This window comes from Lissotriton vulgaris, chromosome 5 (assembly GCF_964263255.1).
Source record: "Lissotriton vulgaris chromosome 5, aLisVul1.2, whole genome shotgun sequence".
Lineage (NCBI taxonomy): Eukaryota > Metazoa > Chordata > Amphibia > Caudata > Salamandridae > Lissotriton > Lissotriton vulgaris.
Window position 1 is genome coordinate 1927101989 of NC_141693.1, and position 17612 is coordinate 1927119600.

The 17612-nt window shown below is 49.4% G+C and overlaps 1 protein-coding gene across 15 annotated transcripts in view; it reads right to left on the minus strand.

The window, feature by feature from the left end:
• TNXB (tenascin XB) overlaps window positions 1–17612 on the minus strand; it is a 743838-nt gene that overhangs the window by 47695 nt on the left and 678531 nt on the right. The window lies entirely within an intron of this gene.

The following is a 17612-nucleotide window of genomic DNA, read 5'->3' on the forward strand; positions in this document are numbered from 1 at the left end:
CTCTTGGAGCCGTGGTAACCCCGAAGGGCAAAACCTTGAATTGGTAGTGTTGACCTTCTATTGTGAACCTGAGGTATTTTCTGTGGGCTGGATGGATGGGTATGTGGAAATATGCATCTTTGAGGTCCAGTGTTGCTCGGAAATCCCCTTGTTGTAGCAACGGGAGCACTTGTTGTAATGTTATCATATGAACGGGAGCACTCGACCCCGTCTTCTCATCCAGCAAGGAAATCGCCTTCAGCCACGCCACCGGACTCCACTGGACGGACCACAGCTGCGTACACTTCAGCTTCAGAAGGACCACGATCCACCACCACCAGCAACAGGTTGCACGCAGAAGCTGGAACAAGATCACAGCTGACCAGCTCGCCGCTTCCCTGAGCCAGAACCCTCCCACCAGCGCAGCGAACCCCAGCCAGGTCGCCAACAACCTCACGAAGTGGATCAGCAACTGCGCAGACGACCTCGCCCCTCTGAGGACCCCGCCCAGCAGACCCGGCAGCAAGAAAGCCCCATGGTTCACCGACGAACTCAAAAGCTCCAAGAAGAACTGCCGAGCCCTCGAGAAAGCCTGGCGCAGAGACCCAACACCAGACAACATGACCACCCTCAAGCTCGCCACCCGAAAACACCACCAACTGATCCACGCCACCAAGAAAACTGCATTCAAGGATCGACTGGACAACAACGCACACAACAGCAAGGAACTCTTCAACATCGTTAAAGAGCTCTCCAACCCCGGAAACAACGACATCACCCCATCACAAGACCTCTGCAACTCCCTCGCCTCCTACTTCCACAACAAGATCGCAGACATACACAACAGCTTCAGCACACATCCGACGCACCCCACGACCGCACCAACGCCCCCACCACCACCCTCCGCGCCTGGACCCCGATCAGCACCGAAGACACCATCCGCACGATGAACTCCATCCACTCCGGATCTCCTACCGACCCCTGCCCTCACCACGTCTTCAACAAGGCCGACTCTGTCATCGCACCCCATCTGCGGGACATCAACACCTCCTTCGACACCGCTACCTTCCCTGAGAGCTGGAAGCACGCCGAACTCAGCGCACTTCTGAAGAAACCCTCAGTGTGTGAGAAGTTGGCCTGATATGCAGTGCTCACTATTCTAGTGATCACTATGTATCAGCCCAAACAACCCTTATTGATGATTGGTTGTAAATCAACCTTATAGACCAGCTATCCTAGTAGCATGGACAAGAGCAGTCTTTAGGCTAAACTCTAGAGGGCATGTTAAGCCAGCTGTTATACCATCACATATACCCCTTGAACACCAAGTGAAAGGACACCACACAAGTTGTTATGAAAATAAAAGGATATTTATTTATAACACAACAACCCTGGACTCTTTATGAGGACAGGGTGCTAAGCACAATACAAAACTCTTAAAGAAATACTGAAAGTCGCACAATTTACACAAATGCCCGAGGGGCACGAAAAACCATATACTATGGAAGTGGAATGCGAAATTACTAACAGGTAAGTACTACTCTCAGAGACTTTAGAAACGCTAGGCCTACAATGCTGAACCCTTAGATTAGAAGCAGGATGCCTAGGGACGTCGTGTTCAGAGTGGGAACTCTCAATCGTAATGCGGGACAAAGTCTATGGATGCTAGTAAATGCAAAAGTTAGTGTTCTCGGGCGAACCCGACTAGGTAGGTCAAACACGAAAGTGGATCTAGGCACTTAGAGAGTTGGGCTACGCTGGAGCACCGTAGTACTCGGTTTACCTAGCCCAGGGGCTGCGGATGCATAGGGTTCAAGTGTCGTCGGGAATCCTCGTTGACGAACCAGGAGCCTGAAGTGGAAGTTGCTGGCAGGCGACCAGTGAAGATGTTCCGGGCTGATCCAAGGACTGGATCAGCTGAAGAAGAGTAACTGTAAGCAGAGGGGACCAAGTTCTGAATCACTAGCCAGTGATTAGGTGGGCATGAGGATGGCACCGGACGAGGTCACTCAGCCAGGTGAAGAGGTGACACTGGATTCTGCTGCTGCACGGACCAGGGGCGCTGATGTCGACCAGGCTGGAGGTCTGCGAGCTGTCCCACGTCGGATGTCTGCTGCTGGCGATGCTGGATCCGGTGAAGGAGGCAACAAGCCTTGGCTACGGCAAGCCCACGTGGCGACACAAAATGGTGTCTTGAGTGGACCAGGAGGGTCCGAGGAAGGTCCCCTTCAGGAGGAGACTAGGGCCAGTCTAGAGGAGCTAGACCAGCGGTGAAAACAACGTAGGTCGTCGTCTGGAGGGTCACTAGCCAACGGGCAAGTGACCGGACAACGTAGCAGCAACCCAGGAGCAAAAGGGCCCCACGCAGATCTGGTGGATGCTGGGGGGCTGGACTTCGGTGCTCGTGCTGCTTGGGGTTGGGGTTTCTCTTACCCCAGTGCACCCACTCGAAGGTCCCTCGGTGGTCGTGCTGGTTCAGTGTCGTGCTGGTTCTGATGATCGCCGGGTCCTCTGGTCTCGTCACACCTACGGGTCTCAGCTGTGCTGTAGAGGCAGGTTGAGGTCAGAGAGGGCAGGGAGTCCGGGTCTCGTCGAGCTGGGCAGTCTGGTTCCGAAGGAAGGACGTTTCAGCAAACCGCAAGATACTTAGGTGGTGCCTAGGGTGACTACTCCTTAGTCACAAGGGAGAAATCTTGAGAAGAAGTCCTGAGTTCCTTTCGTAGAAAGTAGTTTCAGGATTTAAAGATGATCTAATTTGGAAGGGTCCCCGCTCCTACCTTTATTCTAAAGAAAGGGGCTGGTACGCGACTAGGTCCTGCCCATGGGTGGGACCAGGAAAGGGGGTGGTTACACCCCTCTCCCATGCCGGACTTTCCCCAGCTCAGGGGCTGGTGTGCTCTGGAACTGGTTCAAGCCGGCCTATGCACAGTGAGCACCGGGGTGCCACTTGCAGTCACCTTCCTATTCAGCCCTGCCTACCTAGGATACACAAAACCCTGTCTGGGATGGTGCTAGCACCGCCCCTGACAGGAAACCCTTTGTCCAAGCTCCCCTCGCTGGAAGGACTCCCAGCTGCAGGGGGTCAGACTTGTGTCTGTGGTGGCAGCATCCATTTTGTGATGCTGAGGCTCGAGTTAACTTTAACCGGGGTTCACAGTTACATACATGTCGTGTCCCTCTAGAAGGGTGGAATGCTAACCCCGTCGCCAGAATTGGCAAGGGGTTAGTATTCCAATTCGTATGACACCTTACTCGACATGTTTTGATAAAGCGATACCAGAGTTGGCAAATAACCGCGAGGATTATAATGCACTTAAGAGTATATGGTATGCGTTATCATGGAACAGCTATTAGGACTTGGTTCCGCAAGCTGCAAACGGGCTCAGCTCATGCCAGAGCATCATCTCACATGATGCCAAGCACTCTGCCTTCAGGATTGTTAAGGCCTGCCATAGGAGTGACTGATAGGAATCTATGTGTCCATTTTAGGGTTAGATATAGGTATACTATATCTACAGCAAAGGGTGATAACACCACCTTGCCCCAGCTGTCGTGCAGCCAGTTGTGTCAGATTTAGATGGCCAGCCAGGAGTGGCATAATACATGCTGCAGCCCCTGGTAGGCCCTGGGTACACCTATGCCCTGAGTTACAGGGTCTGATAAGGTGGCCCAGTACCAATTGGTTTATGCACCTACGGTACACGTGTCAATTTAGTGAGAGAACAGCTAGGCTGTGGGTCTGATTAGCAGGCCCACAGCCAGGGAAGTCGTAAACCAGTGAAGCAAAAAGCAAAAATCTGGGGTGATCATAGGATTGCAGACCCTACTCTCCTACACAGTGGACCCCACCGAACTCAAAAACTACCGCCCCATCTCGCTCCTCCCGTTTCCAGCCAAAGTCATCGAGAAGACCGTCAACAGGCAGCTGGCCGCCTTCCTCGAGACGAACGGATCCCTCGACCTCTCGCAGTCTGGCTTCCGGCCAACCACAGCACCGTGACCGCCCTCATCGCAGCCACCGATGACATCCGAGCCCTGCTCGACAACGGAGAAACAGCGGCCCTCATCCTCCTGGACCTCTCCGCGACATTCGACACTGTCTGCCAGCGCACCCTAGTGCAGCGCCTCAGCAACGTCGGAATCCAGGAGAAGGCACTAGAATGGATCATCTCCTTCCTCGCCGGAAGGACACAGAGAGTCCACCTCCCCCCGCTCAGATCAGAAGCCACCGAAGTCATCTGCGGCGTTCCTCAAGGCTCCTCGCTCAGCCCCACCCTCTTCAATGTCTACATGAGCCCCCTTGCGGCCATCGCACGCCAACACTACCTCAACATCATTTCCTACGCCGCCGACACCCAGCTGATCCTCTCCCTCACTAACGACCCCGCCACCGCCAGAGCCAACCTACACGAAGGAATGACAGACGTAGCCATGTGGATGATGAACAGCCGCCTGAAACTGAACTCAAACAAGACGGAAGTTCTCATCCTGGGCTCCTCGCCCTCTGCCTGGGACGACTCCTGGTGGCCCCCCGCCCTGGGCAGCGCACCCAAACCAACAGACCACGCACGCAACCTGGGCTTCATCCTGGACTCCTCCCTCTCCATGACCAGACAAGTCAACGCCGTCTCCTCATCATGCTTCAACATCCTGCGCATGCTACGTAAGATCTTCCGGTGGATCCTCACCGAGACCAGGAAGACGGTCACCCAGGCCCTCGTCACCAGCCGACTGGACTACGGCAACTCCCTCTACGCCGGAACCACTGACAAACTCCAGAAGAGACTCCAGCGGATCTAGAACGCCTCAGCAAGACTCATCCTCGACATCCCCCGACACAGCCACATCTCCGGACACCTGAGAGACCTGCACTGGCTCCCGGTCAACAAGAGAATCACCTTCCGTCTCCTCACCCACGCACACAAAGCCTTACACAACCAAGGCCCAAGATACCTCAACAGCCGCCTCAACTTCTACAATCCCACACGCCAGCTTCGATCGACCGGCCACGCCCTCGCCGCCGTCCCCCGCATCCGAAGAGCCACCACAGGAGGGAGGTCCTTCTCCTACCTGGCCGCCAAGACTTGGAACTCCCTCCCGACCCACCTCTGCCTGACCCAAGACCACCTCGCCTTCAGGAAACAGCTCAAGACCTGGCTGTTCGAGCAGTAGCGGACCCCCACTCCCAAAGCGCCTTGAGACCCTCCGGGTGGGTAGTGCGCTATATAAATGCTTTGATTGATTGATTGATTGAAAGTACTCTGACAGTATGTACTGATTTAGGGGTCTGAGGTCCAATATGGGTCTGTCAGAGCCGTCCTTCTTGGGAATAAGGAAATATAGGGAGTATACTCCTGTCCCTTGCTGTTGGAAAGGGACTTGCTCTATGGCCCCCTTTTCTAGCATGCAGTTCACCTCTTGTTGTACCAGGGTGATGTGTTCTCTGGACATTGGACGATGTCTGGGTGGTATGTTTGGTGGTGTAGAAGTCAGTTCTAGGCAGTAGCCAGACTGGATAATTTCTCTCACCCACCTGTCTGTGGTAATTGCGTTCCAGACAGGTAGGAACTGTTGGAGTCTGCCTCCAACTGGTGTTAAGTGGTCTGGAGGCCGTGTACTAGAGTCACTGTTTTGAGGCAGTGGAGGCTCTGGTGTTATTGCCTCCACGTCCTCTTCCTTTGGTATTGTTACCTCTGTAGCCTCCTCTGGTAGTGTTTTTGGTAAAGGAACTTTGTGTGTTACCTTTATATGAGGCCGTTGTTTTTGAGGTATGTCCTCGTGTATTTGCCCTGTACGAGGAGCGACGAAAAGAGCCCCTATGTTGCTGAAATTGCAATGCCCCCATTGATTTTGCGGTCTCTCTGTCCTTTTTCATTTTATCTAAAATGGTGTCGACAGCAGGGCCAAATAGAAAATCCTGATTAACAGGTTGGTTAAGGATAGTGGACTGCACCTCATTTTTAAAGCTAGAAATGCGCAGCCATGCATGTCTGCGGAGTAGAACGATAGTGTTGATTGACCTAGCTGCAGTGTCTGCTGTCTCAAGCGCGCATTTGATGGAGGTGTTTGTTATGAATTTTGCTTCCTGTATGAGATATTGGGCTTGTGCTTTGAAAGGCTCAGGTAGGTGTTGCATTAGGGTCTCTAGCTGGTTGTAATGCGCCCTGTCGTAACGAGCCAGTAAGTCTTGTGTATTAGCGATCCTCCACGAGTTGGAGGCTTGTGCTGCTACTCTTTTCCTTGATGCCTCTAGTATTTTTTGACTTCTTGTCTGGGGAGGTGCATCCCCAGTGGTTTGGGAGTTGATTTTTTTACGTGCTTTGGCCACTACCAGGGAATCAAGTGGTAACTGTCCTTTGATGTAAGTAGGGTCTGTAGGAGCTGCCCTATACTTTTTTAGGTCTCGGCTAGACGCGCGGAACCTTTTGTCGGCGAGTGTGCTTCCCAGGAGACACGCCTGGCCGCGCGCAGGCGATTCTAAACTGGCACGCGCACAAGTACGAGCGCTGCACGAAGCTCCCACACAACACAAGCATGCGCATACATAGAAACACACACAGAAGCGCAAAGGCACTCATACTCACACGCACACGCGCACAAACACACACACACACAAGTGCACCGCCCCCCCTCCCCTTTAACTTACTGTGGCAATCTGGGGGACTCCGCTCGGACAGGGAGAGTTGACGCTGCGGCTCTTGGTAGCTCCTTTCCCGGGACTCCCTGTTGGTCAAGGGAGCCCCGCAACACGTGTGCAACGTCCTGTTGTCGGCCCCGGGGCTCTCCACCGCTCGCAGGAGCCCCGGGCCGCTCGATGCATTTCCTCCGCCTGCCTCCTCTTCCGGTCCGGACGCGGCTCCGCCCCCGTCACAGGCGACCTTGCCTGACTTCCGGTGCGGCCGCGACGAAATTCCGGGGGCAGTAAGAGTTATTTTATATTTTTCTAGTGTGTTTTCTCGTGATGGTGGGGGCGTGATTGTTAGCAAGTTGTTGTATTTTCAAACTTTATTTCCCCTTGCACAGGATAGAACGGGCAACACGAATGTAGCACGCAGGGTGAGTTTATGGTTATTACAGGCTTGCTCCTTTGCAAGGTGACCGGTATATAAAATACATTTGTTTTTGGAGTTGAACCCGCCTCCCCCTGGGAAGATGACCTGCACGCGCAATATAAAGAGCGTTGTAATTCCAACACACAAGAGACATAGGATCTCCAGCACGATGCGATTGTTAATAATAGTTCAGAATTTTGATTGCTGGCTGGAGCTATGCTGTTGAAGTGTTGTTATTGCCTGAAGGTCATTCGTACATTCGATTCGAAACGCGTGGCAACCTGCAGAATGAAAGCTTTGCGTGTGAACTTTATTTATTGAAACTCCCAGTTGTAAGGGGGGCGGGGAGGGATAAAGTAGAATTATTGGCGTCGTGCTTTGTTTCTTCCTAGCGACAGATCACTTCCGTGGACACTGGTTACTTTTATCTGGCGATCGTTTTAATTCAGTAAAAGACTACGTTCTGCAAGCGAATGACCTGCAGTTGTACCACAAGGTCGCCCAGCCTTTTCTCTGGTTTTCGGTTTCAAAGGTCACTCCGGTCTCGCACCAACATCACAACTAAAACTTTTTCATCCATTGGGGTAAGATGGATAAAAGAAATGGTGCAAGACTTAGGGGCGTAATAATATTTTTAAGGTATGTAAGTATCAGGAGGGTTCCCTGGCTTCAATTGCTCATTATAGAGGTAAACGCTATATGGCAGTCAAAGGTTTAAGCAAGACTATTTAATAAAGGGGTTCATGTTTTTCATTTCAAAGTACAAGTATTATTTTTTTACTACAGGGCAACATCTCTAAAATGCCTCCCAAGGGCGACAGACAGGTGCACGAGCCGCTTACGGTATGTGGACGCGCTTTGCAGAGTGTGAGTGCAGAGTTGTGAGTGCAGAGTTTTGAGTGCAGAGTGAGTGTGCAGAGTGCAGAGTAGTGAGTGCAGAGTAGTGAGTGCAGAGTAGTGAGTGCAGAGTAGTGAGTGCAGAGTAGTGAGTGGAGAGTAGTGAGTAGTGAGTGGAGAGTAGTGAGTAGTGAGTGCAGAGTAGTGAGTAGTGAGTGCAGAGTAGTAAGTGTGAGTAGTGAGTCGTGAGTGCAGAGTAGTGAGTAGTGAGTGCAGAGTAGTGAGTAGTGAGTGCAGAGTAGTGAGTGCAGAGTAGTGAGTGCAGAGTAGTGAGTGCAGAGTAGTGAGTAGTGAGTGCAGAGTAGTAAGTAGTGAGTGCAGAGTAGTGAGTAGTGAGTGCAGAGTAGTGAGTGCAGAGTAGTGAGTAGTGAGTGCAGAGTAGTGAGTGCAGAGTGCAGAGTAGTGAGTAGTGAGTGCAGAGTAGTGAGTACAGAGTAGTGAGTAGTGAGTGCAGAATAGTGAGTAGTGAGTGCAGAGTAGTGAGTGCAGAGTAGTGAGTGCAGAGTAGTGAGTGCAGAGTAAAGAGTAGTGAGTGCAGAGTAGTGAGTAGTGAGTACAGAGTAGTGAGTGCAGAGTAGTGAGTACAGAGTAGTGAGTACAGAGTAGTGAGTACAGAGTAGTGAGTGCAGAGTAGTGAGTGCAGAGTAGTGAGTGCAGAGTAGTGAGTGTAGAGTAGTGAGTGCAGAGTAGTGAGTAGTGAGTGCAGAGTAGTGAGTAGTGAGTGCAGAGTAGTGAGTGCAGAGTAGTGAGTGCAGAGTAGTGAGTAGTGAGTGCAGAGTAGTGAGTGCAGAGTAGTGAGTGTAGAGTAGTGAGTGCAGAGTAGTGAGTAGTGAGTGCAGAGTAGTGAGTAGTGAGTGCAGAGTAGTGAGTAGTGAGTGCAGAGTAGTGAGTGCAGAGTAGTGAGTGCAGAGTAGTGAGTAGTGAGTGCAGAGTAGTGAGTGCAGAGTAGTGAGTGCAGAGTAGTGAGTAGTGAGTGCAGAGTAGTGAGTGCAGAGTAGTGAGTGTAGAGTAGTGAGTGCAGAGTAGTGAGTAGTGAGTGCAGAGTAGTGAGTAGTGAGTGCAGAGTAGTGAGTAGTGAGTGCAGAGTAGTGAGTGCAGAGTAGTGAGTGCAGAGTAGTGAGTAGTGAGTGCAGAGTAGTGAGTGCAGAGTAGTGAGTGTAGAGTAGTGAGTGCAGAGTAGTGAGTAGTGAGTGCAGAGTAGTGAGTAGTGAGTGCAGAGTAGTGAGTGCAGAGTAGTGAGTGCAGAGTAGTGAGTGCAGAGTAGTGAGTGCAGAGTAGTGAGTAGTGAGTGCAGAGTAAAGAGTAGTGAGTGCAGAGTAGTGAGTAGTGAGTACAGAGTAGTGAGTGCAGAGTAGTGAGTACAGAGTAGTGAGTGCAGAGTAGTGAGTGCAGAGTAGTGAGTGCAGAGTAGTGAGTGCAGAGTAGTGAGTGCAGAGTAGTGAGTAGTGAGTGCAGAGTAGTGAGTAGTGAGTGCAGAGTAGTGAGTGCAGAGTGCAGAGTAGTGAGTAGTGAGTGCAGAGTAGTGAGTAGTGAGTGCAGAGTAGTGAGTGCAGAGTAGTGAGTGCAGAGTAGTGAGTGCAGAGTAGTGAGTGCAGAGTAGTGAGTAGTGAGTGCAGAGTAGTGAGTGCAGAGGGCAGAGCAGTGAGTAATGAGTGCAGAGTAGTGAGTGCAGAGTAGTGAGTGCAGAGGGCAGAGCAGTGAGTAGTGAGTGCAGAGTAGTGAGTAGTGAGTGCAGAGTAGTGAGTGCAGAGTAGTGAGTAGTGAGTGCAGAGTAGTGAGTGCAGAGTGCAGAGTAGTGAGTGCAGAGTGCAGAGTAGTGAGTAGTGAGTGCAGAGTAGTGAGTAGTGAGTGCAGAGGAGTGAGTAGTGAGTGCAGAGTAGTGAGTGCAGAGTAGTGAGTGCAGAGTAGTGAGTGCAGAGTAGTGAGTAGTGAGTGCAGAGTAGTGAGTAGTGAGTGCAGAGTAGTGAGTGCAGAGTAGTGAGTAGTGAGTGCAGAGTAGTGAGTGCAGAGTAGTGAGTGCAGAGTAGTGAGTAGTGAGTAGTGAGTGCAGAGTAGTGAGTGCAGAGTAGTGAGTGCAGAGTAGTGAGTGCAGAGTGCAGAGTAGTGAGTGAAGAGTGCAGAGTAGTGAGTGCAGAGTGCAGAGTAGTGAGTAGTAAGTGCAGAGTAGTGAGTAGTGAGTGCAGAGTAGTGAGTAGTGAGTTCAGAGTAGTGAGTGCAGAGTAGTGAGTGCAGAGTAGTGAGTAGTGAGTGCAGAGTAGTGAGCAGTGAGTGCAGAGTAGTGAGTGCAGAGTGCAGAGTAGTGAGTAGTGAGTGCAGAGTAGTGAGTAGTGAGTGCAGAGTAGTGAGTGCAGAGTAGTGAGTGCAGAGTAGTGAGTGCAGAGTAGTGAGTGCAGAGTAGTGAGTAGTGAGTGCAGAGTAGTGAGTGCAGAGGGCAGAGCAGTGAGTAATGAGTGCAGAGTAGTGAGTGCAGAGTAGTGAGTGCAGAGGGCAGAGCAGTGAGTAGTGAGTGCAGAGTAGTGAGTAGTGAGTGCAGAGTAGTGAGTGCAGAGTAGTGAGTAGTGAGTGCAGAGTAGTGAGTGCAGAGTAGTGAGTGCAGAGTGCAGAGTAGTGAGTAGTGAGTGCAGAGTAGTGAGTGCAGAGTAGTGAGTGCAGAGTAGTGAGTGCAGAGTAGTGAGTGCAGAGTAGTGAGTAGTGAGTGCAGAGTAGTGAGTAGTGAGTGCAGAGTAGTGAGTGCAGAGTAGTGAGTAGTGAGTGCAGAGTAGTGAGTGCAGAGTAGTGAGTGCAGAGTAGTGAGTAGTGAGTAGTGAGTGCAGAGTAGTGAGTGCAGAGTAGTGAGTGCAGAGTAGTGAGTGCAGAGTAGTGAGTGCAGAGTGCAGAGTAGTGAGTGAAGAGTGCAGAGTAGTGAGTGCAGAGTAGTGAGTAGTAAGTGCAGAGTAGTGAGTAGTGAGTGCAGAGTAGTGAGTAGTGAGTTCAGAGTAGTGAGTGCAGAGTAGTGAGTGCAGAGTAGTGAGTAGTGAGTGCAGAGTAAAGAGTAGTGAGTGCAGAGTAGTGAGTAGTGAGTACAGAGTAGTGAGTGCAGAGTAGTGAGTACAGAGTAGTGAGTGCAGAGTAGTGAGTGCAGAGTAGTGAGTGCAGAGTAGTGAGTGCAGAGTAGTGAGTGCAGAGTAGTGAGTGCAGAGTAGTGAGTAGTGAGTGCAGAGTAGTGAGTAGTGAGTGCAGAGTAGTGAGTGCAGAGTGCAGAGTAGTGAGTAGTGAGTGCAGAGTAGTGAGTAGTGAGTGCAGAGTAGTGAGTGCAGAGTAGTGAGTGCAGAGTAGTGAGTGCAGAGTAGTGAGTGCAGAGTAGTGAGTAGTGAGTGCAGAGTAGTGAGTGCAGAGGGCAGAGCAGTGAGTAATGAGTGCAGAGTAGTGAGTGCAGAGTAGTGAGTGCAGAGGGCAGAGCAGTGAGTAGTGAGTGCAGAGTAGTGAGTAGTGAGTGCAGAGTAGTGAGTGCAGAGTAGTGAGTAGTGAGTGCAGAGTAGTGAGTGCAGAGTGCAGAGTAGTGAGTGCAGAGTGCAGAGTAGTGAGTAGTGAGTGCAGAGTAGTGAGTAGTGAGTGCAGAGTAGTGAGTAGTGAGTGCAGAGTAGTGAGTGCAGAGTAGTGAGTGCAGAGTAGTGAGTGCAGAGTAGTGAGTAGTGAGTGCAGAGTAGTGAGTAGTGAGTGCAGAGTAGTGAGTGCAGAGTAGTGAGTAGTGAGTGCAGAGTAGTGAGTGCAGAGTAGTGAGTGCAGAGTAGTGAGTAGTGAGTAGTGAGTGCAGAGTAGTGAGTGCAGAGTAGTGAGTGCAGAGTAGTGAGTGCAGAGTAGTGAGTGCAGAGTGCAGAGTAGTGAGTGAAGAGTGCAGAGTAGTGAGTGCAGAGTGCAGAGTAGTGAGTAGTAAGTGCAGAGTAGTGAGTAGTGAGTGCAGAGTAGTGAGTAGTGAGTTCAGAGTAGTGAGTGCAGAGTAGTGAGTGCAGAGGAGTGAGTGCAGAGTGCAGAGTAGTGAGGGCAGAGTGCAGAGTAGTGAGTGCAGAGTGAGTGTGCAGAATGCAGAATAGTGAGTGCAGAGTAGTGAGTGCAGAGTGAGTGTGCAGAATGCAGAAAAGTGAGTGCAGAGTAGTGAGTGCAGAGTAGTGAGTGCAGAGTGAGTGTGCAGAGCAGTGAGTGCAGGTGCAGAGTGGTGTGTGCTGTTGAGTGCAGAGTGCTGTGTATTGGCAATGTAAATGACAATGCCATTTATTTATGATTTAAAGAAAAAAAAAGAAATGTCATGAGCAATGCCAATAGCTCTACCTTTAATGATGCTGAGACCATTGCATTGCAAATGCTTGTTTCTATTCTGGGGTTGATTACCCGTGCCCTTGCTGTATCCTTAAATATGTCAGGTGCATGTTTCAGAACTCCCTTTAACATGGGAAGTGTTTTGACACTTTTTTCTGATGTAGGGAAGGAGTCTTCCTCAATAGGGTCGTTATGCATATCCACGTTGTGGAACTGTGCAGCCCTGTCTATGAGTTGATTAAAAACTACGGTGTCATCAGTAGGTGTCGTCTTAGTAGGATAGGAGGACATATCAGGGATGGGATGAGTGTTGTAAGAGTCAGTTGGCTCTTCCCATAGTTCCTCTTGTGGTTCAGGGTCCTGTGGGAAGTCATATTGAGGCTGTGGCTCATCCCCTGTGTTACCTTCATCGTCCCCGTGATGAGAAGGAGAATAAGGAGTGTATGGATTAAAAGGAGTAGTAGGCATTGTAGGTTGAAAAGGAATGAAGGGTCTAGAAGGAGAAGTCCCAAAGTCCTGTTTCTTCAGTGGAATAGGGGACTGAGGTTCAAAGTCCAAAGGCCTCTTTTTCCTATGCATTATGGTAACTTTACCAGTCTCTGGGTTAATCATCATCATCAATTTATCTTTATTTCGGTTTGTTTATGAACCATAAAAGTACATCGAAAATAGAAAAATACATTTACAGCAATAGACTAATACACAGTTACATCTCATTTTAAATATTTGCAATAAAATCAGTTAGCATGTGGTTTATAGAGTGACGAAAAAAACCCTAAGACAATAAAATACATGGATTAAAGTTTAAAACACGGTGGAGGCCTAGTTTTTACTGAGACAAACTGTCTACCTACATTGAAGTAGCTTGCTACTACCGAATCAATCCCCGTCTAATTAACCACATTGAAAAAAAAATTTAGCAATAGCAGTAACTATTAGTGCATTGGTATCAGTTTTTAAAATTCTAAAAAACTCTATATGGTTCCTGACTCCTAGGTTCACACATAACTGTTTGATCCATTTTTTCCTGCTAACAGAATAAGCAGGACAAAACAAGATCACATGAATTAGGGATTCGTTTGGATCATTACAACCTGGACAAGGACGAGCTAAATCCATTATCCATTTATCAGTGTGAGAGTGAAGGGGTAGTGTACCCTATCTGAACTGTAAACACAGTTTTTTTGCTAGGACAGGTTCTATAATGTCTAATTCCTTCTCAAAGCTGTAGACATTCTTGAAATCCAGAAAGCTGTCAGTGAGACTAGAAGGCCTGGCTGATCGAAGGACCTCTTCTAGGTTGTAATGTTTTATAGACTCAGCCAGGGATCTCTTTGAGATGGATTTGCATGCGTCCTCCGGATTAGACCAGAGATTCTCCATGCCGATCCTAGACGCCTGCCCCCTTATAAAGGATAGCCACTTTATCTTCCCTGCACCCGGGCGTGCCATCACAATCTTCAGTTCTTCTCTATAGCACTCAAGCTCCGGGACGCTCCACAATCTGCGCCAGTAAAGGAGCGGGCGTGAGGCTATTGCTTCTGCAATGGGCCTCAGATTTATATCCAACCTTAAAGGAACTAAGGGAGTGTTTTTTGGTAAGGAGAGCAGCTGTGTAATAAAGTTATTCTCTGTTATGCCAATCTCACTCGCTGGACGATGGCCCCAGAGTTCCGCCCCGTAAAGGGTGGAGGATCTGGTTTGAACCTTATATATTTCCAGTGGTACACTGACTACTTTATGGACACAGGATTTCTGCACTTTAAGAATCCCCCCCGTAGACTGAGAAAGGGTTAAATTAGCCTTAGTCATTTGAGTTTCCCAACTCATTTTATCATTTAAAGTCAGACCTAAGTAAGTGAAATTATTTACCCTTTCCAGGACTCGTCCATCCATTGACGGGCGTGGACAGTTAGTTGCACTGGCATTGAACACCATATACTTTGTTTTGTCTATATTAATCACCAAATTCCTGTTCCTACAGAATTTGGTGAATTGGTCTAACACCCGCTGCATCCCCATAGATGTTTTTGAGAGCAGCAGGGTGTCATCCGCAAACATAAGTGCAGGAAATTTACCGCCAGCTAAATTAGGGGTGTCAATGTTATGTACACTAATTAGGTCATCGACAAGACCATTTAAAAAAAGGGAAAATAAGGTAGGGGCAAGTACGCATCCCTGCCTAACTCCCTTCTCAATAGGAAAAGCACTTGTCAGCTGGCCGTATTTGCCATAACGTACCTTTGCATAGGTTCCTTCGTGGAGTCTTTTAAGTTGGTGACATAAATAGGGTGGAATCCCTATTGTTGTTAATATACTCCACAATTGGTTCCTGTCCACCATATCAAATGCGGATTTAAGGTCCACAAATGTCAGGTAGAGGCTACCCCCTTCCAGGACCACATGCTTCCAGTAAAGTACCTGGAGCCGTAGAAGTTGGTCGATGGTAGATGTTTTAGCACGGAACCCTGCTTGCAGGTGGGAGAGGATGTTATTCTCACTAATCCAATGTTGCAAGCGTTGCAAGAGCAGTTTGGCGTAGATTTTTTGAGTAACGTCAATAAGACTAATTGGCCTATAATTTGACGGGGCCAACGGAGATCCCTTTTTATAAATCGGAATGATTTCGGCCCCCAGCCAGGTACTTGGAACCTCTTGTCCGTCAAGAATAGCATTAAATATGACGGTCAGGTAGGGGACCCAGATCTTCGGCTCATCTCTGAAAAGATCACCAGGGATCTTATCCAACCCTGGGGCCTTGTTACATTTTAACGCTTGAACTGCAAGTGTAACTTCCATCATGGTAAAGGGGGGAGGAGGGGAACCAGAGGCCAAACTCAGAGACATGCTCGGTGACACTTTATGCTGGGAAGCAGGGCTCGAGTAAAGTTCACCAAAGAATGCACACCAGGCTTCCTCGGCGATGTTGGGATCAATCTTTGCCTTACCTTCTGGTTTCCCAGTATGAACCAGGTTCCAAAAAGTTCGGGCATCTTTCGCTATTAATGCCTGTTTGATGGCCTGCCACTTCTCTGTTTCCCATTCGGATTTTGCATGGGAGAGGAGATTCTTATAGGCATTCCTTGCGACCATAATGGTTGCTCTATGGCCTAATTTGAGGGCAGAAATTAGAGTAGTCTTCGCCCTCCTACAAGACTGGTTATACCAAGGATTTGTGACCCGTGCCTGTCGGTTGGTCTGATTTGCCGGTTTAAAAAAGCTTAGCGCTAGGGCCAGGATTAGTTCATTGTGTATATTTAAAAGTTTAGCGTCTTTATCGAGATTATGGGCATTTTCAAGCAATGTTTTTAGGCGCTCAAGCTGGGGAATGACACTTTTATACAATGATGCCAGGTTATCTGGCGAGGACTTAATAGAGGCCCATCGGATTCTTTTACCACCCTGTAAGATCCTAATATTACTAGAGACCATATCATCCTCTTGGTACTCCCCGTCGGGAAGTGGCAATTCCAGATCTACTACCAAGGGGTTGTGGTCACTTTCCGAGCGGTCAGGTACATGGAAATATCGGATCAAATGCTATAGGGACATACTAACCATAAGATAATCTATTATTGATGAGTGGCCCATTCCATTGTAGGTACTCCTTCCTGGGCTGTCTCCCGGGAAGCGACCGTTACAAGCTCTAAGTGAGAATGTATATGTCAATGAAGTGAGCTGCATGGCCATGGGTGTCCAAGATTTAGTTTGATAAACATTTGGGGGTGGGATCCGGCAGGCATCATCCTCATCTGTTGTTATTTGGGGAACCCCCCAAGTGGTTCATAATGACAATTAAAGTCCCCCCCCCCCATTATCACCTTGGTATCGCTTGAAAAGCTATTTAATAGAGCAGTTAAGGATTCTAGAGTATGAGAAACCGCACCCCCCAAAACAGGACGTAGATAGATGTTAATAATTGCTATTTTGGGTGTATTTGGGCGAGTTAGGAGAATACATAGTATATCACAAGTATTGGTGTTAATCCTTTTGACCGAGAACCCAAGATGGACACCCACCCATATGGTCAGTCCACCAGATGGTCTACCTCTAGGTCCCTTAGTTGCAAGCTCTGCATAGGTAACAAAGCCCATTCTATGGTGGATAACCCTGGCCCATGTCTCTTGGAATATACAGATACCATGGATATCCACATAGTCACACCACTCCATGCTATCTAGCTTTGCACCCAAGCCCGCCACATTCCATGATATCAACAATAGATTTTTATCATTGCGAGACAATTGGTCGGTTGGCTGATTAGGAGGTATGGGGTTTTCTACAGTTGGGTCACCCACTTCAGAGCTCGACTGTACCATAGTGATCTCATGGTTAGTTATGGTGCGGTTAGCCTCATATATACTAGAGGGGGAACTACCACATTGGAGGGGTGTAGATAAGAACCTTGTCCCACTCTGGATATCCTCCTCTACTAGCCCCCCTCCACCAACACTTAAATCTTTAGCAAGGGGGGTGGCCGTGACGGGAAGTCAATCGCAGCCGTCTCTGGGTTAATATAAATTTTTGCTTGGTCGTCGGAGGGATCTGGGTGGAAGAGTTCTTCCTCAACAGTCCTGGGTTGAGTGTTCGACCTTGGTTTTTCGAAGACTTTTGGTTTAGCAGTCGATTTTTTTCGGCTCGGGGCCTTTTTTCGGGTCGACCGTGACTTTCGGGTCGACGCGTTTTTTGTAGGCTTCTTCGGAGGAGTGTCCTCTTCCGAGTCGATGTTCCTGTTCGGATCGTTTGGAGTTGTTTTTTTTGGATGAGTGTCCTTTTCCGAGTCGATTGTCTTTTTTGGATCGACTGGTGTTTTCGGAGCCGGTGTCTTCGGGCTGATAGGTTGTTCTGGCTTCGACGCGGCCTTAGGTATGGCGCCTTTTGCCGGGTCGACGGATTTTGGTGCCGAAGGCCTGTTCGGGTCGGCGACCTTCTTTGGTTCGGCGCCCTTTGGTTGCGTGGCCTTGTTCGGATCGACAATCACTTTTGGCTCGACAAGTTTGGGCTACACGGCCTTCTTGGGGTCGACAGCTTTTCCGCTCGACACTCTTTGGCTGCGCGGTCGTTTTTGGATCGACGCCCTTTGGGTCGATGACCTTCTTTGGCTCTGGAACCTTCTTTGGGACGATGTTACTGGGCCCTGGGATTTCGGAAGGTTTCGGTTTCGGTTTCGGAGCCAAGCCGGATGGCGGGGGAAGCAAAACTTTTTCATGATCTTGGCTAAGGCCCTTTGGCGATGCCTTGACCGGAGCCGTTGTTAACGGGGTAGATGGGGTCGGGGGCAGGGTACTCACGATTTGCCACGGTGGGATGTCGTCATCGGAGTCTGAGTAGTCCTCTACAGTGACGATCTCTAGGTCTGAGTCTGGCGCTTCTTGTAGATCTTGGTCATCA